General features: G+C 49.3%; 1 pseudogene; it reads left to right on the forward strand.

Moving 5' to 3' along the window:
- The first annotated feature begins 3,383 nt into the window (after window positions 1–3,383).
- LOC115331164 lies at window positions 3,384–23,086 on the forward strand (annotated as a pseudogene).
- The last annotated feature ends 1,623 nt before the right edge of the window (window positions 23,087–24,709 follow it).

Consider the following 24,709-nt stretch of genomic DNA (forward strand, 5'->3'; position numbering starts at 1 on the left):
GATGGAGTTCGTAAGCCGTGGCCTTCCAGCGATGTCTACACGTAAGCTTTTCTCCTTCGCCTTTCCAGCCCTCCTTTGTGCATCTGTCCAGCTCTTCGTACAAGGCTTTGCGCTCAGGTGGCCGTCGTTTATTTTCTGCGGTTCTCTTTCACAACATTTCACCATGCAAAATAATGCCCTCTTCTTTTTTTAAAGTTTGCAAACGAACTTTTAGAGCGCAGCTTTTAGGAGCCCGTTTCTGGCTTGAGTGGCGTCGGCGTCGGCGTGACCGCGAGGTCACGTGACCCCCCCCCCCCCGAGGTTACTTGATCCCCCCTTGAGGTCACGTGACCCCCCAGGTCAAGTGATCCCCCAAGTCACGTGACCCCCCGGTTCACGTGACCCCACCCCCCGGGGCCACGTGGCTCCCCCACGGTCACGTGACCCCTCTCCCCAGGGTCACGTGACTCCGCCCACGGTCACGTGACCCCTCTCTCCCAGGGTCCGTGACCTGGGGGGTCTACCCTCCCCCCGAGGTCTGGTGACCCCCCGGAGGACATTGAAGAATGAGGGGAGGAGGAGAAGGAGAAGGAGGGGTCTACCCTCCCCTCAATACCCTTCCCTCCTCCTCCCCCTCAGTACCCTACCCCTCCTCCTCCTCAAGAGCTGCGCTTTAATTCGGCGTTACAGGGAGTTGTAAATGGCTTTGACTTTTTTTTTAAATTTAGGACTAAAGTAATTTCAAAAGTAATGAGTAATTTTATTGAAATTACTGCTTGAAAGTAATTGATTATATTGCTAAATTACTAGCCTAGAGAATTAATTGATTACCTTACTCAAGACACAAAAAAGTAATTTAATTGCTGTAATTCCATTGCACTAATGTCATTACTTCCATCTCTGCCAACGTGTCAGAAGATTCATGGCAAGTCAAGCGGCCCAACGAGTCAGGAGGTCCAATAATGGATCTTTTAACGCCTTCGATCTTTTGACTCGTTGGACCTCTTGATTCAAAATTGCCTTCTGGGGGGCCTTGGCGGGTCAGGTCGGAGCTTTGGGGAGTGCTGCAGAGGTCAAAGTCTCCGCCTGTGACGATTGTGAACCGGAGAAGAGAATTTCAACGAGGAGATGAACGAGACGTGGTGTGTGACAAAGAAAGGAAGAAGAGGTGTGGAACATGGATGAGGAGGAACGAGACACCGCTGGTCCAGTGAACAGCCCGGCGACTTCGGCTACGCTCCGGAGGAAGTTCACCCGAGGCCCGCTCCCGGGAGTCCAGCGTGAACCAATGAAAGCGCCTTTCGTCAGAGCGGCAAGATGATGTTCGTCATCAGGTAAAGAGACCCGCAAGCGCACACAAGCAGGGACACTTCAGGGTCGTGAGTGCCCGGGGCGGAGACATTGTTCTAGGGGACAAAAACGATACTGTAGCGAGGGTACGGTTTCTCATGCCTTTTGCTTTGTTTATTTATGTAAATATATGTACATAAGATGGAATTTCGTAACATGTTCGCCCTGTTTTTCTGATTTCGGGGTTCGTCTCGGTTGAACGTGACAAACTGTCGAGCCTGCCAGGATTTTTTTTTCATCAAGTTTGGTTTTGATAACATCGACCGGGACACCTAGGAATCTGTGACACCGGACGTAACATTATGGAAAACGAAAGATTGATCGCAGCCGGGGAAACATCAGGTTATGTAGGGGAAAAATTGAACAAATGGGTTAAGGATGAAAAGGCTAGTGCACGAGAACAAAGAGCACGGGCAAGACAGGAACGGGAATTGGAGGGAGCACTGTTGGAAAAAGAACGAGAAGTTCTACAACTTAGAGCGTCTGGTAGCGGAAGGATCCGAGGCGATGGGGAAGATGCGATGCCGGGACAGGGACGCCAATTCAGTCCTCACAAGTTGATTCCCCAATTTAATGAAGACAGAGACGATTTTGATTCGTATTCACAGCGTTTCGAACGCACCGCGACGGGTCTCGACTGGCTCCAGAAAAAGTGGGCCACGACGTTGAGTCTTTGCTTGTCCGGGGAAGCACTGACGGTAGTTGGCCGCCTCTCCCTAGCAGACCCGCTAGATTACGTGAAAGTCAAGCCTGCACTCATGCAAAGATTCCGGTACACCAAAGAACGCTACAGGGTAAGGTTTCGCGAAGCTAATTTGGAAAACAAAGAAACGAGGAGGCAGTTCGCTGCCCGGCTTGGAGGGTATTTCGACAGGAGGATCGAGATTGCTAGAGTGGATCGGACATTCGAGGCCCTCCGAGAGAGTGTATTAGTGGAGCAGTTTTTACTCACTTGCTCTAGCCGTTTGTCGGTATTTCTACGAGAACGAGACTGGAAAACATTCAGATGATGTAGCATCCCAAGCGGATCTATATCTAGAGGCCCAGTTGCAAACAGGTACGAGCAGGCAGAAAATGGAGGAATAAACCAAGAAGTCGAGTACTGCAGAGACAGACAAAGTAACGAGCGGTGCAAGCAGAAAAAAACATCCGATGCTTTCTCTGTAATAAGGACGGCCACAAGGCTGAAAATTGCAATAACCGACCACATACGTTCAAAAAGCTGACGTGCTGGAACTGCGGAAGACCCGGACATCGAGCCGAGAATCGCGGGACGAAACAAAACGAGCTACCTCAAGCGTCCTGCATATTCGCGAAGCAAGGCGACGGCAGTGATGCCGAGTTTGATGAGGCCTATGTAACGCTGCAGAGCGGCGCTAAGATCCCTGTGATAAACGCGGCCGTAGGAGGATCTCCAAAGTTTCTTGTGGAACACATGCCATAAGTGGAGGGGCGTCTGTCTAGGTGACCGGAAAAGTAACGGTTTTGAGGTACACCGGTTGTAATCCGGTCGTTGTACGAAGGGAGGTGGTTCACCCTGAGGAATTCACCGGGTACTCAAGTCCAGTCTGTCTGTTGGATAGAACAGTAAGGTATGTGCCCGAAGCGGAGATCACGTTGAGGACGCCATACTTTACCGGAAGGCTGGGTAATTGCGAAGTGTGTTAAAAACCCGCTGTACGATCTTGTGCTCAGTAACGTGCCGATGGTGCGAGGCGTTGATGATCCTGGACCCGAAGTGAAACGAAATGGAGGAGACGACCCCAGAAGAAAGTGCAGAGCGAGCTTACAAGAGCTCGTCCGAATAATTTCTGGGGAATATAAGCTCGGGACCGCGTGAAGACGAGCCCATGCTCATCGCGAACGCGGCAAAGAAAGGAAAGAACAAAGATCAATCCAAAGAACTGCGAGCCGGACGGAGAGTACCCCAGGTTTCGTCACTGGAAGCGATAGCCGAAAAGATGCTCAAGGAGCCAGAAAATGACAGGAGTCCCGAGGGCCAAGCCCCGAGATGATCAGCGGTGTCCGACCGTAGAACAGCGCCGGGCAGCAGCATGGGCGACTCAGCGACAACCACGAAGAATCCCGTGCTCGCCGAGCGGGTGCTGGACACCGTCAAGTGTTTTAACGGAAGGAACGGCTACGGCTTCATAAACCCCAACGACACGCGGGAAAACATATTCATCCATCAGATTGCCATCGCACGGAACAACCCGCAGAAGAGGGTATACGCAGCGTCGGCGAGGGTGAGACCGGCTAGTTTAACGTCGTCGTAGGCGAGAAGGGCCGCGAGGCCGCCAACGGGACAGGTCCCGATGGCGAGCCTATGCAGGGCTCCCCTTACACCTACGACAGAAGAAGCTTCAGAGGTCGCTGGTTCCCGAGACGGGGTCAACACCAGCCGATGCCCAACCCGCGACGCGGTGTGCAGCACTCCAACGACTTCCGCGACGCCATGCTCGTGCCGGACTCGCCTCGGCCGCAACCGCAGCGATGGCTGCAGGCTGCGAGACCCTTTCGAAGCCGCTACTACCACCGTCCCAAATGTGTGACCAGGAGCTTGCTACCCACCGAAGATATAAGATCCCTCTTCCAGCTTGAAAAGGAGGACAAATTTATTTACTTATTAATTTGACAATACTATTAGTCCTCACAACGGGTACCATAATAGGTGTGAGCAACAAAAGTGAACTTAAGATAGCCACGGAGAACATGGTGTACAGCATAACATTACCAGCGTACGTTACGGTTATATTATCAAACACAATAGAACCACACTCAGAAAAAGGATATACAATGAGAGGACACCCGAGTCCAGCGGAGGCCACATCGATGCCTCTACGGGAGGTGCTTCCGCAGGCATGGCGGAAGGTTCAGGAGTGACCCAGAGGGATTCGACATCCAGCAGGAGCGCAGGAATACACCGGGTTCGTGATGCAAGTCGATCGAGGCTTAGGCCGAAGTCGGCGTCGCCTTCGAGGGCGGCCGCCGGACGTGACCAGGAACTGAGCACGAGCCAATTTCACGAAGTTGATGCGGAAGTTCCTAGAGGGTATCCCCGACGCACATCATCCCAAGTAGCACAACACGCCGGGTTGGGGATGGGGCGGTATTGGCCTGCCGGGATAGCGATACCGGCCTGTACCGGAAACGCCCCAAGGGGCGACATCGGCCGGGCCCAATGCCGGAATCCGGCCGGTACCGGGACCTTATTGGGAAACCGGGATGCCGGGAATACGGGATGTTCCCAGCGAGCTCCCGACACAGATCCCCGGCATGGAACCGGTGGTACGGTAGGAAACCATCAGTGTGCCAGCGTGATTCCGGGTCAGAGCCAGTCCAATTGCGGATTAGTCCCAGCCTAAAAACAGATCAGTGCCAGCGTAATTGCGGGTCAGTGCCTGCGAAATTGCGGATCAGCACCAGCGTATGCGTCATTCAGTGTACCCAGCATAGAACCAGCGGAATGCTAGCCGTGTCAGGCTTTAAAGCCCAGGAATGACATCCTACTGCATTTTTGAACAGCCAACTTCTCAGTAGATCAAATTGACTTAAATGTGGAAATGCTAAATTTCTCAGTCCAAACCATTTTATTGGTTTTCATATCTTTTATAGGTGCTGACCGTTTTTAACATGTTTTTCGGACTTGAACTGAAAAAAGCCGGTTTAGTATTTGTGCAATTTTAAGAAACAATTCTGTGTGAACAATTGACTTTCTCCATGTATACAGTATACTCATGGCAATTACTGTATACTTGTTGAGACGACATGTCCCATTCATCTGTCGCCCAGATGCATATTGTGGGTAGTACAAGAAGGGAACATACAAAATGTTTTTTACCGTGACATTCTTTATTGTGACTCGTGCATCCATAGCAGCTAGCTATAGCCAGAGTGTCCCTCATCGTCAAAGGCGGTTGGAACCACCAGTGGAGTGTCCGTCTTTTTAACTCTATTGCCCTTGCCCGCCTCCCTGGCAGTCAGCCACTTCTGCACCGCGTCCACGCTGCACGAGTGCGACTTTGTATGGCACCTGTAAAGAGAATTGTCAGATCACACAGATTAGTTGAGAGATAGGGGAAGCCAATATCTTGCATATTAGCTACACACAAGGTGCTGTTCAAACACTGCAGTTTGCGAGCGTTTCCTTTGTGTAAATATGGGTCCCTCACCTAGCCTGCAATTCAAAGGTGACAGAAAGAGAGCACCACAGAGGTGAAGATTGTGGGTTTGGCTACCACGCTAAGGTGCAGATTCTACGGAGGCATATGGCTATTTCACGCAACATCCTATTAATCTGAAATGGGGGGGCGAGACGGGGTGGGGTGCAGAGATGAGTGGCTAAAAAAAGAGCAAAACTTCCCCAACTGACACTCTACAGACCAAGGCCTCTAAATGGTCCTCATTAGATTTTCAACCTGGAAACCAACAGGATAACAAAACAAGACCAACAAAAACATTTTTTCACAGTTCCTTCAAAACGCTGCTTTTCAGTATGAAGGTTCCGAGAATGCTAACACAGGAGATATTCATAATAAAGAATGCAAGTCAAATTAAAAAAAAACAAAAAACGACAGGAACTGACGATTTAAATTTTGCATATTGCAAGACTTAACGGGAAACTGAAGCTGTTCTGTATTTGAGGAAGAACACCAAAATCGTCTTCATATGGCCTCCAGGATCACGAATATCGAGATTATTTTTTTCAATCTGGTGCATGGAGAAGCAGAAATTAATTTCTAAAGTACAGCTGAAGCCCCTCCTTCCCGGGGCGTGACGTCATGCTGGGAGTTTTCGAAAAATTGAATTTGTAAAAAGGTCAGAAATAAATTTGTAAAATTTATTTCTGACCTTTTTCTTGAATTTGAAAAAAGGTCAGAAATAGACGCCACAACTGGCGTCAGTGTGGAAAAATACAACTAGCAAGCTTGCAATTGCACGCGCCGCCCACACGAGCGACACATGCTTGGCGCCCCAAAGATCCTAGTACGACGTCACGGCTGCTCTGAGGTTTTTCGTGTTTTCTCGCGTCTACTTACACCTTCGGGGAAAACGAAAGCGATATTCAAATTCACAGGACAAAAATACGCCAGAAGTCACCTATAACTCGTTTTTTTGTCCAGAAGTGTCTCAGTTTCCTTTTAATTGTCAACATATTTCAAAGATTGTGCTTGTCTATTGAGCTCCAATAGAGATACCATCAATTTAATAGCTAGTAAAGAATATGCATTACCGATGACCACCTTACACATCATGGCGTCCTTGAACCTTGACTTTCCTTGGTAGCCCAGAAGGGCCGAAGAACTGCTCCTGGACTTGCTTTGAGAACAGGCGTCCCACCATCTCTCGCACCACCCTCTGCAGGTTCTTGCTGTCTCCTAAAGAGACGAGCTGCCCCTCCTAGAAAGACAAAATGTGTTCTCAATATGTCAATAAAGTTATTTATATGCAGATACAATGGTATGACCATGTCTCAAGTAAGAGAAAGTGAATGCCCAGGTAAATGAAGCAAGCCACACTATGCATGCATCAACATTTTACAATATTTACTAGAGAGAGAATAAAAAATATTAGAATATATGGCAACTCTACTTGTCTTAGACGAAACCAGAAAGATTAAAATATTTCCCTCCATACTCTGCTAAATCTCAATAGTCAGTCAAATTCGTTGCAACGTTCAAATTGTGCAAACGTTTTGATGGATCCTCTTTGCCCATCAGCATCCACTCAGTAATTTTAAAGGAGCTGTGCAACGATATTCAGTTGGAATGTTTTTCACTATACACGAGCTTACTGGCACTAGTGGGACTCAAGGATACTCGCACGGAACGCCACTGGTCAAGAAACTCCTTTGTTGCGGTGAAATTTCAAAAACAAAAGCCATTATTTTCGTTCAATCTCTCCTTTGCAAAATTTGATGACGTAACGTGGGGATCGCAGTACACCCAAGTGACGATATTTGAATGCGGTTCATAGATTGGACCCGAGCCCTGCGTGGGCACTCGATTTGGGCTCGTGATAATTACTAGCTCGAGGAGGATTCGGGTAGTCGCCCGCGTCCAATCGCTGCAACGACGACAATAGCCGAGCCATAACAATGTCTGGAACTCAGCGCGTGTCCTGTGCTTTGCCAACCCCAGCGCGTGGCTATGATCAACATTGGCGGCATATAATCGGCTCCAGATCGCGTGGCCGCTTGTTCTGGCTGCGAGTTGAGGGGGTGAACGCTGCTCGTTTTTCTTTAATTTTTTTCTGGGACTTCTATCGCGTGAAGTGAAAAACGAACGCGCGTTTTATAGGTCATTAACGTCAGGGATCTGTTCTAAGCGGTATTTGCGCAAAGTACAAAAATTGTTGCACAGCTCCTTTAATAATATATGTGGTTCTCAAAACAGTGCATTCAAGACCCTGCGCATCTTGACTTTGTTAAAGCTTAGTCTAGCTGCCGGTTAGTCACCCTGCAAATGTATCACCTATTTTACGATTTTACGAAGACTGGAATTGAAAAAGGCATAAAAAGGCAGGAATTGACCAAAACCGTGATCATAGTCGCAAAAAATGGCAACAGCAGCACAGTATGAGTAGTTACCTTTCCATATTTTTGTTTAGTGCTGACTCAGTGGTGGCCCTGTAGGCCAATGAACCAACTTACTCAGCTCAAGCTCGCCTCGTGTAATAATCGCTTGTGCGACTACCGTATGCTATGCCTGGAGACACAGCTACGCATGCACTCACACCCCCTGAATAAAGTAGCGGATGCAATGACAGTTACTCTTTCACATTGGAAAATTTGATTTCCTCTCATAGGGTGACCTTCAGTTAGGACTGGTTAACATCTCATTTTGGAAATGCACTACTAATGTAAAGTAAAGATGGAATTAAGATTTATCTGGCAACCCCTTACAAATTTGTTTGGGCATACGCAGATGGTGGGCACGCTCAAAAGCGATTTTAGACCAGGCTAAAAGTTATTTTCAAGCATGTACCTTTACTTCTGTAGCAGATGCCGAAAGCGCAAATGAATTTATCGCCCTAAATATTTAGATCTCTTGACTATAGCCTCAAGTGAGAACAGGAACAAAACCAAAAGAAGCCCATAATATACTAGAGCATCTCGATCCTTCTGTCAAGCAAGCATTAAACACAAAAAGCACGCAGGCAGGTTTGTGCGTGCTCTACACACGTACTCACGGCGAGAGTTCTTGCAGGTGCGGAATTTAACTTCTAAGGATAAAACGGGCAGAAGTGTCGTAGCAAATCAGCATGATTTATGATTATTTGCAGGCCGACATATTGTAAGCACCCAAAGGCAAATGTGTTGGGCGATTTTACTTCCCCCGTTGTGAAATGTTTTACTTGAAAATATTTCAAGAAGCGGCAGTTGAAAAAGACTTAAAATGCCGTTCAATGAGGATGCACATGAAGGCCTCTTGTCTACACGACCTTCGGGTGGAAAGAACTGTTCAAAAATGTAAAGATGCACAAATATTTAATTTTTGGTGGCCACCGTCCATCATTTCTCCCTTCAGTAGCCTCTATGAAACGCAGTTTAACAATTGCAAAAACTTTACGCAGGCTACTAAAGCTGACTTGCAAAACGTGCAACTGGCGTTGCGTCACCTTGACACAATTCTATCGCAGGGTTCAGTTTAAGGGTACCCCTTACAATAAATAGCCTTCCGATGTGCATTGGCTGTGCATGCACTCTGCTGTTATAAATAACAGAAGGCCCGTAATGAAGGGACGGCAACTTACTCATTTTTAATTTGCCACTGACTGTGTTTAAAACAGTTTGGGTGGGCATCCATTTGAAATATTACGGTAAAAGGCTTCAGTCCACATTCCAACCCCATTTGCATAAATCTTCAGATAACCCAAGTTAAACCACAAAGTAAGAATCGCAGCCTTATACCCGTCAATATTGTGAAAAAGAGGACACATAAATACCGGCAGTGTCCTGTTGGTGAAGTTCTTCAGCTGCGCTTCTGCAGCACTAAGCTGTTCCATGTTGCGGAGAGGCATCAGGAACAGCTCGGGTGGTTCAGGCCTGGCCAGTTCCTGGGGCGTCACCTGTTCCCCAGGCCTCGCCTGCTCTCCCTGGTGCTTGAAAGACACCACGTGCCCGAGCACCTGCCCAACAGACTTGCAGTTCCCTGTTCTGCTGCTGTAGGTGCCCATTCTGGATGTGCAGGTCTATCACGGCCTAAGCAGCTGAGCGTCGAAGGCTGCAAGATAACCAAGGCATAAGAAAGCATTATCCATTTTGCTGATCAACATTATGCACTGATGATGCGAAGAAACTTTTTCAAAAACTTGGGTTTCGGGAAGTTTCAGAAGAACGCTTGAACCTTCAGGTGTTTCGGATGGTTTGGGTAGCTTTGGAACGGTTGCCAGACACAGTGAGTGTTTCAAATTTTTGTAAAAATTTAAGAGACATTATGATTTGTATGCAATATTTATAAATGTAATAAAAAAAATGTGTTAATCAAATAAACTTTCTGAAAAGGAGACACGGCCCCAATTTTCAGAACGTCACAGTTTTGGCTTGTATGGTCAAAATGAATGCTCCCACAAAGTTTTATGATGTTTTTTGACAATCAAAGGAAATAAAAATACTGATTCGTCGGCGACGCACGCGAGACGCGCTGCGCTTGGCTGCGATAAGCACCAGTTTAAAAATCTGATATATAGGTACGTGCCTATTGGGCCTAGCTTGGTGCCTGTACCCTTGTTGGAACTGCCATTATCTGGGCTTTCAGGACGGCCTTTTTTTTAACTATCAACCGTCTAAGAATGGGAGAGAATCCCGTTAAGAACACTTGCCCTGGTATAGAAAACGAAATTGGCTGCAAGCGGCTGCTCTGTGGTCACATGATACCTCGCGCCTAGGCATATGACGCTTTAGAATGAATTGGCACTTCCAAGTAAAGCACAGGTCATCAATTGCACCCCTTGTTAAATAGCAGAAGTTGCCAAAGCAACTTTGTTTTCTATCGTTTCACTCGCAGCATACAGTGTGTAACAGATGATCCTCCTTTCTTCGGTTCTGGTAGCAGACGACGCAGCGGCGTCTTGTTTCCCGCAGCAAATGACACTCTAGGGCAGACAAACCCTCCCTCTTTACTCACGTTAGCAGGCGACGTGTCTGTTAAAAAAAGGTCAGCTCCCTCAGTACAAGCCTGCCGAGATCTCAATCTCACAAAACACCAAAATCGGGCCACTGGTACAACATTTCAAGGTACAAACAGAAGCTGCACAGCACGGCGCCGAAGCGAACTTGCTGCACCTAAAAACAACACTATAAGCTGTCCGTCGAACCTCTCCAGAGTAGGACAGCACCACGGCCGTTCTTTGCAGCATGCAATGCTTTCCCACAGCATTACGAGAAAGTTTTGTGACCAGTAGCGTATTGAAGAACTCGGTCACTACTGTAATTGTGCATGTGTCACTACGAAGATTATGGAGCTAACTAAATTGAGCAACTGCCGCAAGCTAATCTGGTCACGCATGCTAACAGAGGGCAGATCAAAAACGTGTGCTAGCACATTATCAGGACTTTAGATGAAAAGGAACAGTACAAAATAATACTTACTGTATTTCTGCAAACTTGATGCTCTGAACGAAGGCCAGTCAGTCTGGTGCTTGGCCCGGTCGCACACGAGACAAGATGTCCGCCCCAGGCGTTTTGCTTGGCCACCCGCCGTTGTTTCATACTCAAGTCGAACCACAACAGAGGGACGGACGCCACCATTATTTCGTCATTCTCTTCGATGAACTGTACTCCTCCTCACTAGAATAAAAGGCGTGGTCAGACATGATGTTCATTCAAGTAACTTCACACTGTCAGGTCTTCGCAACCTTTAGCATATATTATAATAACTCCATGGCTATATCCCCATGCACAGCCACATTGAAACACGACGGCGTCAAATTCCGGTATACGCCAAGTAATAAAAGTAGCAGTAAAAGAGAAAAACGGTGCTCATTTCGCGTAAAGGTCTGTTTACACCATGCTTTGTAGCTTTTTACTTGCAACGGTTTCGTGATACCGCGGTTTTGTGCAATTAGCTTATTTACATCCAGTTTTTCAAGCAATGGCAATGGCGTTTCCACTATACTCCATTCATTTTTAAGCTGAGACTAGAAGCTCCGCCTTCAACGCAAGCTTTCTGCCCTTGCCAACACAAGTGCGATCACGCAGTCACGCGCAACCAAAGCACTGCAGAAGCCAGCGAGCTCGCGCTGAAAGCGGAGATTCTAGTCTCAGCTTAGGGGCGAACGGAGTATACATTCCTTGCATATGACGACATGCTAGGTAAGGACGGGGCCCTGTGCCACGCCGGTGGTGGATTTCACAACGCGCGGTTGTGCTTACCAAGGTGTAGGATGCCGCTAACTGCCTGGACATACCGTAGAATACCGTGCATCCGCCCATTCCACATTAAGCGCCCATTACCAAATTTGTGAGATCTGAGAAAATACGCACAGTACATTTATATGTAAAATTGACGACCGGACAAGCACCTATCCCCCATTTTTTTGCGATTATTTCCAAAGTTTGAGTGCGCGCTTGCCCGGTATTTAACGGTACACCGTATTTTCATAGAAGGAACCTAGTTTTGTTTGATGTGAACTCGGAAAAACGAGTCGAGCTTACGATGATTACGGTTAGCCAGTACGTGCGGAATTTTTCAGCATTGGTGCGATTGCGCTACGAGCAGAAAGTTTCGATATACCGCTAAGTTATAATAAAAAAAAAAAATGTGTCGAAAAAAAAAAAAAAAAAGTTGTATTGCGTGCCGCAAAATTTGACGAGTGGCTCTAGGAGTCGCCTGTAGAAAAATTGTTACGACTTTGCGAAGTATGGCAAACAATGCAAATTTACCGTCATAATCTAAAACCTGATGCAAGGATAAATAAAATAACGGACAAGCGTCTCGCGGACGGCACAACCCGATGCCCCGCCAGCAGCGTCTCGGTGAGCTAGCATGCCTCCACCAACACGGCGCGGTCGCCCCCGGAGACCGCCTTGATCACCGGACACCGCGCGGTGCCAGCCACCAGTGCTAAATCCCCCCCCCCCCCCCCAACACACACACTCACTCACGGATTAAGCGCGAAGATGGGATGACGAGCGAGCGGGACGGTGAGACGACGCTCCTGACGCCCGACTCCTACTTCTATCTTCTCCCCCACTTTTCTTCCCTCACCCTACCCCAAGTCAGTGACAAATGCACCTAGCGCGCGTACACGATTGACTCTATTCCCCCCCCCCCCCCCCCTTAATTTCACTTACACGCTTACAACACACGGAGGCCGCCGCCGAACGATCGCCGTCTCGCCGGGCTAGCGGCCCGACATTCGTCCATACTCGGCCGGGAGTCCCGAAGGTGCGCTCGAAGCGTGGAAACAGCGCGATGCAACGAAAGGCAAAGGGCATCTACACTACGAACGGGCATAAGCCGATGCAAAAACGTGCGCGAACGTAAACAGAAAAGTGCCGCCGCTCGCCACTACGAAATAATACGCGGTCGCATCCCTTTCCTGCTGCTCGTACTTTCTCTTACTTGACGGCTACTCCGTCTTGCGGGACATCACGACGAAACGATCGTCGGGATACGGCGAAAGGCCGTCAACACCGTCCAGTCAACCACCAGCAAGCGTCGTTGAGCGGAAGTTGGTTCACTAGGCCTACATACGACGAAACCGACAGAACACGAACATCAAAATCAAAGCACAGGCGGTAACTTCAAGCGACTTCTGCCCCGCATAGATTTACATTCAGCGCTTTCACTCGCCACCACGGTCACATACAATTTTTCAACCCTGGAGCCACCGTACCTGAACCATGCCGCGAACCACGCCAACGTCCCACTCGCCATTTGTGTTTGCTCACCTTGTCCGGCTTTGGATTGGATGCTGGATCGGCTTTCTAGCAAAGTCTATCAACAGCTGGCTCGATGCTGGATGAGGTCTGTTCTAGTCTAAACACGAAGTCGCAAATATATAATTGTGATACTGTGCTACTCTATAAAAAAAAAGAGAAAAAAAAACAAAAAACAGGGGCACAAAGAAATACACGACACTTCGACGAAGTGCCCTCTGGGAACTAGTTGGCCACTCAGTTTCGGTTTCGATTGAGCAGCTTCCTTTCATGCTATCACGCCGTGACCGAATGCGCCGCTTGAGTTTTCGATGATCTGACTTTTCACGAACGTACAATACATTCATTCTCGAACGATACAAAACGAAACGAGAAAAGAGTCAAAGTACAGGCTAGCTGGTGGAAGTTTTCGTTTTGTCAACCATTTCGTCGTTTACCCTGAGACCTGTCTGTTTTTTCTGTTACTTCTGCTCTTCAAAAAAAAAAAAACCCAGTCTCAGGGTAAACGACGAAATGGTTGACAAAACGAAAACTGGGGCAATTTCCTTGCACACAAATTACTGCACACAAAGTACTATGGTGTCTTCCTCGTGTCATCATATATCGCCCACTCAAATTTTACGCTGATAGGAGATTAGGTTTTCGCAAACGCTGAGGTCGGCTAGCTACGACAGAGGCTCTAACAAGCGTCTCCTACTCTTCGCTAAGCCTTTTTGGACGAGCTTTCACTGACGCCCAAGATTTGTGTCTGAACGGTGTGTCTGAAATTATCTCGGCATACTCAGTCAGGAAGAAAGCAAACACATAAATATTACGGCCATTACCGACCGTCAAATGCGCTTTGAATAATTTCGTTCCGTTGGCACACCGCATAGAGGTTCACGCCCGTCCGACGCACTTCCGGCGAACGGTGCGACATTCTTCACACAATTGCTCGGCTTTTGCTTTCTTAAAACGGTTTGTGTGGGGGAATGTGCCTATATGATTGCAGAAAAAATTTATGTGCATACGCGATGTTGAATATTAGCGGAATGCAAGCGGGTGGGGACTTAGCTTCGTGCAGTGCTGCGGGTCAGTACAGATAAGAGATAAGATGTGTGTTCAAATTGAGCTTTTCAATGGCGCCTCCAAGTTTTACCTCGCGTACTCAGGCGTATTAAGAAAAACAGTAGTTGCAAAAAAATATTATTTCGTCTATGGACGCATAAACAAACAAACTTCCTGACCAGCTGTATAGGTGCGAGCTCGATGTATGCAAACTTATTGGTCGTTACAGCTTGTCGACTCGTACACAAGCAAGATACCCGAGCTACGCAGCGTCGAGATTCCCAGCACTGGCTCGTTCACATATATCTCGAAACGCAAACAGAAAGGCTCGATAGAGTATAAAAATACAACAAGCATGTGTGAAGGCAAGCTATACGTCTCGGGCTTGTGCTATAGATTCGTGGTCTGGCCATTTAGGTTAGTTTAGAGACCAAAAATGATGCTCTCGAGACCAAACAACGTGAGGTCACGGCCGTTAATAGTCCACGCTGCCGATCGAAACCGAAACCATGCCACTCTCCTCCCTGGCCAACTAGTTCCCAAAGAGCAACGTGCGCCGTGTTGCACGCAGGGGTTTATGGAAGTAGCGACCCTTTCTGGTTAAATATAGGGTGCACGTGATGTTTCGATTACAATCATGCAGAATGATGTAAAAAACGAATGTGCCGCCCAAACTGTGTCTTCCTCGGACAGACCGCTCGGACGCGGAGTAGTTCTCCGCGCAGCCTTTTCCGGGGGAGTACGATCTATAGTCACTCGCAACATTTCAGTTTCGTTATCAACGTTGCCGCGGGGAAATGAAGGAGTTTCGCTGTTTTTTTGTTTTGATTGCTGGGTGGGCTCTCTTGCTGTGCTTGCTTTCGCTCCTCTTGTCAGGACCGACTGGCCCGAGCATATTGCGGCGCTGACATCGTCTAATAAAACGCAGTAGCAGCGAAATCAGCGACAGCGACGAAGATAACAGCTTAGCTCCAGCTCGAGTGACGACGAGGCAGTCGTTCTTGGCGAAGTCTTTGCCGACTCATTCGCCTTGCCAGCGAAGAGGCCCAAGATATGGCGTTACGTCGAAGACGTTGTGCACACCTATTCAAATGAAGAGCTAGGTATGTCGTTTGCTAGAAGACAATACGACGAATCCCCTCAGATGGAACTCGCCTGCGGAGATGACGGTCGCTTTACGGCATGCGTGTTTGGTATTGCTTAACAGCCTCTTTGCAAAACGTACAGCGCGCCACGACGGCAGGACATTTTATCAAAGCATGAAGTTCCGATCAGAACTTCATGCTTTCAGCAAAATAGCAATGGGAACCGAAACTGTTAAAAAGCGAGGGCAGACGCTATGAAAGCGGTGGCGGCGCGTGCAACTGGGTGGATCGCTTACTGAGGCCGACCGCTGAAGGGGTATCCACACGAAGGAGAAATCCGCCCCTTTCCTCCGCGGACCGCGCATCACGTGAGACATACGTCATCCCTTTTCGACGCCTCGCGGCGCCGTTCACCCGTTCTCCTCCGTGGCGGAGGCGCGGAGGCTTCGTGCTGTCAGCACGAAAGCTCCGCAGGTCCACGTTGCGGACCCGGGGACGGAGTTTCCCGGGCTGTTGACGTCACGACATCCGTCTGCGGAGTTCTCCTTCGTGTGGACACGAAGGAGAACTCCGCGGACGGATGTCGTGACGTCAACAACTCAAGGAACTCCGTCCCCGGCTCCGCCACGTGCACCTGCGGAGCTTTCTTGCTGACAGCACGAAGCCTCCGCGCCTCCGCCACGGAGGAGAACGAGAGAACGGCGCCACGAGGCGTCAAAAAGGGATGACGTATGTCTCACGTGATGCGCGCTCCGCGGAGGAAAGGAGCGGATTTCTCCTTTGTGTGGATACCCCTTGAACGACCGCTTGCGCGGAGCGCTCGGCATCTGCCTGGGCAAAGGGCTGGATCGCGCATCCCCGCTTGGTCGCTGCAGCTGCAGCACGAGAGTGAAGCCACCGATCGGCGATTTTGCATGTTGAAAAATCGCGTTTTTGGAGCGTTTCGGAGGCTGGCGGCAACATGCTGAAGACACGTTTTCTACTCGTTCGTAGTCAATCGTCGAAGAAGCTCTTTAAAACCCTGTGTAAGCCCTGAGACTTGCCGTTGAGAACATGTGGAAATTTTTACGGAAGCGCAGTGCCGCAGTAAAAATGCCCAACTCATCGAAAGCAAGTTTCGCCGCCACGATGCAACGCGCAGGTCACGAGTGACCCGCGCGTTGCATCATTGGACTTTTTCCATAATGCAACGTGCGGGACCCTTGTGACGTCACATGTGACGTCAATTGTGATGTCATTATAGGAAACGTCCCATAATGCAATGCGCGGGTCACGAATGAGACTGCACATTGCATTATACGACGTTTCCCATAACTCAACGCGTGGTTAAGCCGACGGCGACGTTGGCGTCGCCAACCCGCGCGTTGCATCATGAGACGCTTCCCATAATGCAATGCGCGGGTCACAAATGAGGCGGCGCGTTGCATTATGGGACGTTTCCCATAACGCAACGCGCGGTTACGCCGACGGCGATGTTGGCGTTGCCGTCGCCGACCGCGCGTTGCATCATGGGACGCTTCCCATAATGCAACGCGCACACGCCGTCATTATGGGAAAGGCCCCATAATGCAACGCGCAGGTCACGAGTCAGACCCGCGCGTTGCATTATGGGACGTTTCCCATAATGCAACGCGCGGTTACGCCGACGGCGACTGCGACGGCGATGCCGCTCAAGCCGGAAACGGGCGTCTAAGAGCTGCTCTCTAAAAAATTAATAGATGTCAACCAAATTGAATTTTCATTCCACAGCCACGTTTGATCCCGTCTTTTTTAGCAAAACTGAAATAAGCCTTTGTTAACTGGTTTAAGGATGACGCGGCGTTAATACTAAGCCAAGGGTAATATTAGGTGTCACCTTTTAGCATATTGAAGACATGTCCAACCTAACGGTCATTTGTAACCATCATATAGTTTCTATATCAGCGAAAAAGCCATGTCGGTTACATATCAAAACTTGCATGGCTCGAATGGCCTGTGAAAGCAGCGAGAAAACGATGTCGTCAGTCACCGAAAACTCCGTGGCTGAACTGGCCGGTGATTACAGAAAGAAAACGATGTCGGCCAGTCAGCGGAGACTCCACGGCTAGACTGGCCGCTGACTACAGCAAGAAAACGATGTCGGCCAGTCACCGGAAACTCTATGGCTAGAGTGGCCAGTGACTACAGCAAGAAAACGATATCGGCCAGTCACCGGAAACTCCATGGCTAGGCTGGCCGGTGACTACAGCAAGAAAACGATGTCGGCCAGTCACCGGAAACTCCATGGCTAGACTGGCCAGCGGCTACAGCAAGAAAACGATATCGGCCAGTCACCGGAAACTCCACGGCTAGACTGGCCGGTGACTACAGCAAGAAAACGATGTCGGCCGGTATCGGGAACTTTCCGGCTGGCGCTGGCCAGTTTAGACAACGAGTCTCCGATATCGGCCGGGATCGGTTTCTTACCGGCGTCCCTGGCCGGGATCCGCCGTACAGCTCCCGGTACTGGCCGACGTAATCCCAGTATCGGCCGACATGGTGTGCTACCTGGGATACTGGTAGCGACAAACTCGTGGGCAGAACACCTCGACGCGCTGAAAGAAAAATTTGTCAGGTTGCGCGCTGCCTGCATTACAATAAAGTCGAGAATGTGTGAAATTGGATTCCGACAGATAAGCTTTTTGGGAGACCGAATAGGATTGGGGTTTATCGCACGAAGGCAAGAGATCCTTACGCGAATACCAGACGCACCCAGACCAACGATGGAACGTCAGGTTAGGTTATTTTTGTCGCTGACGGGATTTTACCGGGAATTTATACCAAACTAAGCAGAAGTAGTGGCTCCTCTGAAAAATCTGACGAAGAAGGCGGCAAGTAATGGGGTTAAGTGGGGAGAGGAGCACGAAGCAGCCTTCTCTTTCCTAAAGTAGTTGTCACCCGAGCCACCCATTTCGATGGCTCCGATTGCAGAGGAGGAATTCACTTTGCGCACTGATGATTCTGACATGAGTTTAGGGGCGGTATTACTGCAAGAGAGAGACGGGGTATGGCATCCCGTAGCTTGCGCGAGTAGCTTGTGCGACTCAGCAAGGCGGAGAAGAATTTTCCGACAGTAGAAAGAGAATGGGCGTAGCGCCAGTGTGGGAGGTAGCGAGGTTTTAGATTTTTTTGTATTGCAAACACTTTCGGGTACAGACAGACCATCGGCCACTTGTGTTCATTAATAAGGCTAAACACAACAGTCGCATCACAAGGTGGAGTGTGAAGCTGGAAGACTACTGATATATATATCGCGGTCAAGAAAGACGAAGACGAGGCTCAAGAAAAGCACGCGCGCACCCGCGATAGTAGAGACAGCCTGATTCCAAAACGCCATGAGCAATGGCTAGCTTCTTTTCGGCTTAAACTGCACATAGTGTAAATAAACGCAGATTTAACAGGAAAAGATGTATTAATTGGCGACGAGGGAGTTTCGCGAACCCTGAAGATGGAAGACTACGGCTCTCACGGACGAATTCCGCGATTTAACCCCGGAGGAAACTGGAGTTCATGGTTGGAACGCCTTGAGTTCTACTTCGAAGCCAAGGACATAACCAGCCCCGTGAAGAAGCGAGCAGTTCTGCTCACATCATGCGGTGAGTCGACCTTCGACACCGTACGGGCTCTACTAGCTCCGAGAAAGCCTTCGGAAGTCGAGTTGGGAGACATTGTGAAACTCCTCAACGAACACTACGACCCGAAGCCGGCAGAACTGCTCAGCCGTTTCAAGTTCCATCAGCGAAACCAAGCACCGGCAGAGACCATCTCTGATTACGTCGCCGCCCTCCGCAAGATCGCAGCGGACTGCAACTTCGGAACGGTGACTAACGTGCCGGCCAGGACTACTACGGCTACAACCGCTAGTTCGTCCAGCGAGGTGACACAAGCGGCCCAGGCCGCACAAACACCAGGAGCTGAATTTTCTACCGTTCTGCCTTTAGATGTCATGCTCCGTGACCGTTTCATCTGTGGCATTAAGGACTCACGCCTACAGCAACGCTTGCTGGTCGAACGTCACATCACCTTCAACCGAGCTTACGCGATTGCCTTGGCTACCGAGTCTGCTGCCAGCCAGCAACGTCACATTCAAGGTGAAAAAGAAGGGAAGGTCCAGAGCACCTCCACATTCAAGACCTCCAAGGGCGGAAAAACGGCGAAGAAACCTTGTTTCCGCTGCACAGGCTCGCACTCGCCGGATGTCTGCAGGCATATCAAAGCAACTTGCACATTTTGCCGCAAGAAAGGTCATCTGGAAGAGGCCTGCTTCAAACGCAGAGCCCAGCGCAAGTCCCAAGAGGAATCGAAGTGTCGCACGCATCACGCGGACGCAACAGAGCATGAGACGCATGGTGATCTTTTTGCTGTCAACAGCGTTACCCAGGGAGACACCTCGCGGGTCATCGCGGAGCTACTCGTGAACGGACGACACCTCGACATGGAAGTGGATTCCGGAGCTTCCCACTCCATAATCAGCTCCGAAACATACAAACGTCTTTGGCAGGGACGACCTCCTAAGCTAGAACCTTGCGACCTCTCCTTGTGCGTCTGGGCTGGAGACAAGATGCAACTAGCAGGCAAGGTGCCGGTCAACGTACGATTCAAGGACAAAGACGCTCGTCTGGACCTCTACGTGGTTAACGGAAAGGGAGCAAGTCTGCTTGGTCGGGACTGGTTTCCTGCGTTGAACATCAAGGTTTCCGGCGTACACTCAGTGTCTCCACCAAACCTGGAAGATCTACTGAGAACCCATGAGCAGGTGTTCCAGGGACAGCTCGATCGTCATGTCGGCGAACCGCTACACATAGACCTCAAGCAGGACGTAGCTCCAAAATTCCTGAAGAGTCGACCAGTGCCTTTCGCTCTGCGAACAGCAGTACATGAAGAGCTGAACAAGCTTCAGGCCCAGAACATTTTGGAGCCGGTAAAGTCGTCGTCCTGGGCAACACCCTTAGTCATCGTCCGAAAAAAGAACGGTACACTACGGCTATGTGGGGACTATCGGTGCACGGTCAACCCGGCACTCAAGGCAAACGCATATCCGCTTCCCACAGCACCAGATCTGTTGTCCATCGTACGGGGAGGAAAGATCTTCTCGAAGATAGATCTGCAACAAGCGTACCAGCAATTGCAAGTGGACGACGCCACAGCAGAGTTACTGACTGTAACGACACCGATGGGGCTCTTTCGCGTTAAACGAGTTCCTTTCGGAATTTTGGTTGCGCCTTTGCTGTTTCAACAGTTCATGGACACGCTGTTGTCAGGCATCGAAGGCACGGGAGCATACCTTGACAACATAATGGTCACAGGGGCAACTGAAGAGCAACACTTAGAACGCTTGAAAGCCGTTCTTCAACGCCTCGCGGAAGCCGGACTTCGGGTCTCCCAAGCCAAATGCAAATTCGGGGTTCCAGCGATAGAATTCCTAGGCTACCACGTTGACGCTAATGGAGTGAGACCAACCGCCGAGAAGGTAAAGGCCATCACGGAAGCCCCGGAACCGAGCAACAAAAAGGAGCTCCAAGCCTTTCTTGAAATGCTGAGCTTCTACAGTCGTTTTCTGCGGAACAGGGCCTTCACCGCCGAAAGGCTGCATCGACTGCTTGACAAAGACGCCAAGTGGCACTGGGGGAACGAAGAGCACAAGGCTTTCAAAGAGCTGAAGGTGCTGCTTAGTTCAGCACCCCTGCTCGCTCACTATGACGACAAGCGGAAACTTGTTTTGTCTTGCGACGCATCACCATACGGTGTTGGGGCAGTTCTGTCGCAGCTGAACGACGCCGGAGAAGAAGCTCCAATTGCCTACGCATCCAGAACACTGGGCAAAAGCGAACGTAATTACGCTCAGCTGGATAAGCAAGGACTAGCCATCATCTTTGGCATGAAACATTTCCACCAGTACGTCGCCGGGCGACAAGTGACCGTGTACACCGATCACAAGCCACTTCTGGGGATAATGAGCCAAGGTCGACAGATTCCGGTAATGCTGTCACCACGCATGACCCGATGGTGCCTTCTACTTGGCTGTTACGACTACGAGTTGCGTTACCGACAAGGCAAGGCGCACCAGAACGCGTACGCACTCAGCCGTCTACCACTGCCAATTATGAAGGACGAAGCCGCACCACCAGGAGATGTACTTATGCTCGAAGCAATGGAGTGCCCACCCTTGACGGGTCAACACATCGCTCGTCTGACCAAGGAAGACTCCGTTTTGTCAAAAGTCTACCAAGGACTGCAAGACGGAACCACCACGAGCTGGACAGGAGACGAGTTCGCACCGTACAAGTGCAGAGAACTCGAGTTAGCAACACACAACGGCAGTGTGACGTGGGGGGCACGTGTTGTTTTACCAAAAGCAGCACGCGAGCAAGCTTTGAAAATGCTGCACGCCAACCACCCGGGTGTTGTTGCCATGAAAAGTACCGCTCGGAGCCATTTCTGGTGGCCGAGGCTTGACGCAGACATCGAAGCAACCGCAGCTGCGTGTGAGACGTGCCAACAACATCATCGGGCCAAGTCTCCGGTACCAACGCCTGACTGGGCACCTGCCACTCGACCCTGGGAGACAATTCACATCGACTTCGCCGGACCAATCGACGGGATATCGTACCTCATCGTCGTCGACGCTTACTCGAAGTGGTTGGAGGTGAAGCCGATGCACTCCACGACGTCTACACGCATCATCGACGCCATTCGCTCCACCTTTGCAACTTTTGGAGTACCCAGAATCCTTTTCTCTGACAACGCACCAAATTTCGTGTCGAACGAAATGGATGAGTTCTTAACGAGAAACGGCATCAAACACTACACCAGCGCCCCATATCATCCGGCCACAAACGGGCAAGCGGAGCGTATGGTGGGCGAAACAAAAAAGGCCCTCCTGAAACTCAAAGAAGGAACAATCCAGTGTAGAATCGCCAGGTTTTTGTTCAGGCAGCATACGACAGTTTCAACCTCCACGGGGAAAACACCCGCCGAAGCAATGTTCGGCCGACGGATCGCCACACCACTCGATCTCATGAATCAAAGCTCGTCGACAAGCGAAGACCGAGAAGCTCCGACGGACGGAGTAACGGCAGATTACTCGGCAGGCCAAACCGTCTACGTGAGAAATTTCGGTGGAAGACCAGCATGGGTTACCGCGGTAATCATGAAACCGCTAGGTATTCGATCCTTTCAAACAAGAACGGAGGACGGAAAACTTCAGCGGCGACACGTTGATCATATTCGCCCCAGAAGATCACACTTGGAAACTCTACAGTGCAAAGAAAAAGCTTCGCCATTCTTAATCTACCCAGCCACGGAGGACATAGACGAGTTAAAAATGACACAGCCCGAGAACAGATGCACTGCGGACAGTAATGCTGACGTCCAGGACAGAGGCACCGTGGACAATAATGCTGAAGTCCAGGACAGAGACACCGTGGACAATAATACGGACGTCCAGGACAGAGACACCGTGGACGACAACGCGGACGTCAAGGCAGACCCCGGTTCAAGGACTACCCGAGGGGGTCGCCAGATCAAGCACCCAGCACACTTTAAAGACTATGTACTGGATGTTAATCAAGAAGGGGGATATGATATATATATTGCGGTCAAGAAAGACGAAGACGAGGCTCAAGAAAAGCACGCGCGCACCCGCGATAGTAGAGACAGCCTGATTCCAAAACGCCATGAGCAATGGCTAGCTTCTTTTCGGCTTAAACTGTACATAGTGTAAATAAACGCAGATTTAACAGGAAAAGATGTATTAACTACAGTTTCCATATATATAATATATAAAAGGAAAAAATAACGTCGCCGCAGATTACTTGAGCCGGATATAAACGTGTAATTTACCGCGGGTATGTAATGTTAGGAAAGGAGCGGTTTCCAGTGTTTGTGTTGCAATTGTTTTCTTTCTTTTTGCTGAGAACGAGTCACAATGTTCCTTTAGTGTTGATTGAGAGGTCAGGCGATCGCATATCGATTGAGGGGCTTTGTTCTGATATTCATCGGGAGGCATGAAAATCACGTGGCGCTATGCATGTGCTGGTTGCTGTTGATAAACAGTGTGGGGTTAGTACAATGCCAAGAGTGGGTGCATTTGTTGTGCACGGCGATGCTACGACGACAAGCCCGGTGCTATGAGTGAAACTACAAGAGATGGGTTCTGGTGTACGCGCGATGACCGCCGAGAAAAGAAACTCAGCGAAACGACACGCGAGTGTAAACGAAGAGGAAGAAAATTCACACGATGAATTTCTCGAACGTTGGGGGCATTGTCACGATTGTGAACCGGAGAAGAAAAGAGAAGGCAGCGAGAAGGTGAACGAGACGTGGTGTGTGACAAAGAAAGAAAGAAGAGGTGTGGAACGAGTATCGGGGGGGAGGAACGAGACAGCGCTGGTCCGGTGAATAGCACGGCGACTTCAGCTACGCTCTGGAGGAAGCTCACCCGAGGCCCGCTCCCTGGAGTCCACCGTGAACCAGCGAGGCGTCCTTCGTCAGAGCGGCAAGATGATGTTCGTCATCAGGTAAAGAGACCCGCAAGCGCACACAAGCAGGGACACTTCAAGGTCGTGAGTGCCCGGGGCGGAGACATTGTTCTAGGGGACAAAAACGATACTGTAGCGAGGGTACGGTTTCTCATGCCTTTTGCTTTGTTTATTTACGTAAATATATGTACATAAGATGGAATTTCGTAACATGTTCGCCCTGTTTCTTTGATTTCGGGGTTCGTCTCGGTTGAACGTGACACCCCCACATGGGGGATGAGGAGCGCTAAGCGCAGGGTGGGAAATAAAAATTAAGTTGATTTCAATCACGATTTCATTTCATTTCATTTCATTTATTTACTCTCAAGGCCGAAGCATTACAGAGAGGAGTGGTGAAGCAAAAAAAAATACAACAGGAACATAAACACAGCAGGGAGATTACAAAAAGAGGTTGCAAATGGCGCTTTTGAAACGGTCGCAGTCGGTGATTGAAGCGATGGAGGCGGGGAGGTGATTTTGAATTAGGATTTTATTCAACTTGTTTTTGCTGTGTTGATTTATATCAGGCCCGTACATCATGATATATATATATATATATATATATACATTTGTCCTTTGAGAACTTTATATATTTAATATTTGTTCATAAACTTCAATAAACATTCACGAAAAGGAAAAATAAAGTCTTGTGATGATTAGAAGTCAGATGTTGGGGGCATTAAAATCCAGATCTATGCTCATTAAACGGTGGAAGCAACTAAATTGGGCTCGTTTAAGCGCAATTAGGTCTCAGTGACTAGGTCTTGGAGAACACATTTAGTTTCTGTAAGCGATAGAGTTGCTGATTGAAGCCAAAATATCTCGAC

This window comes from Ixodes scapularis, unplaced genomic scaffold, assembly GCF_016920785.2.
Source record: "Ixodes scapularis isolate PalLabHiFi unplaced genomic scaffold, ASM1692078v2 PGA_scaffold2__306_contigs__length_199485367, whole genome shotgun sequence".
In the NCBI taxonomy this organism is placed as follows: domain Eukaryota; kingdom Metazoa; phylum Arthropoda; class Arachnida; order Ixodida; family Ixodidae; genus Ixodes; species Ixodes scapularis.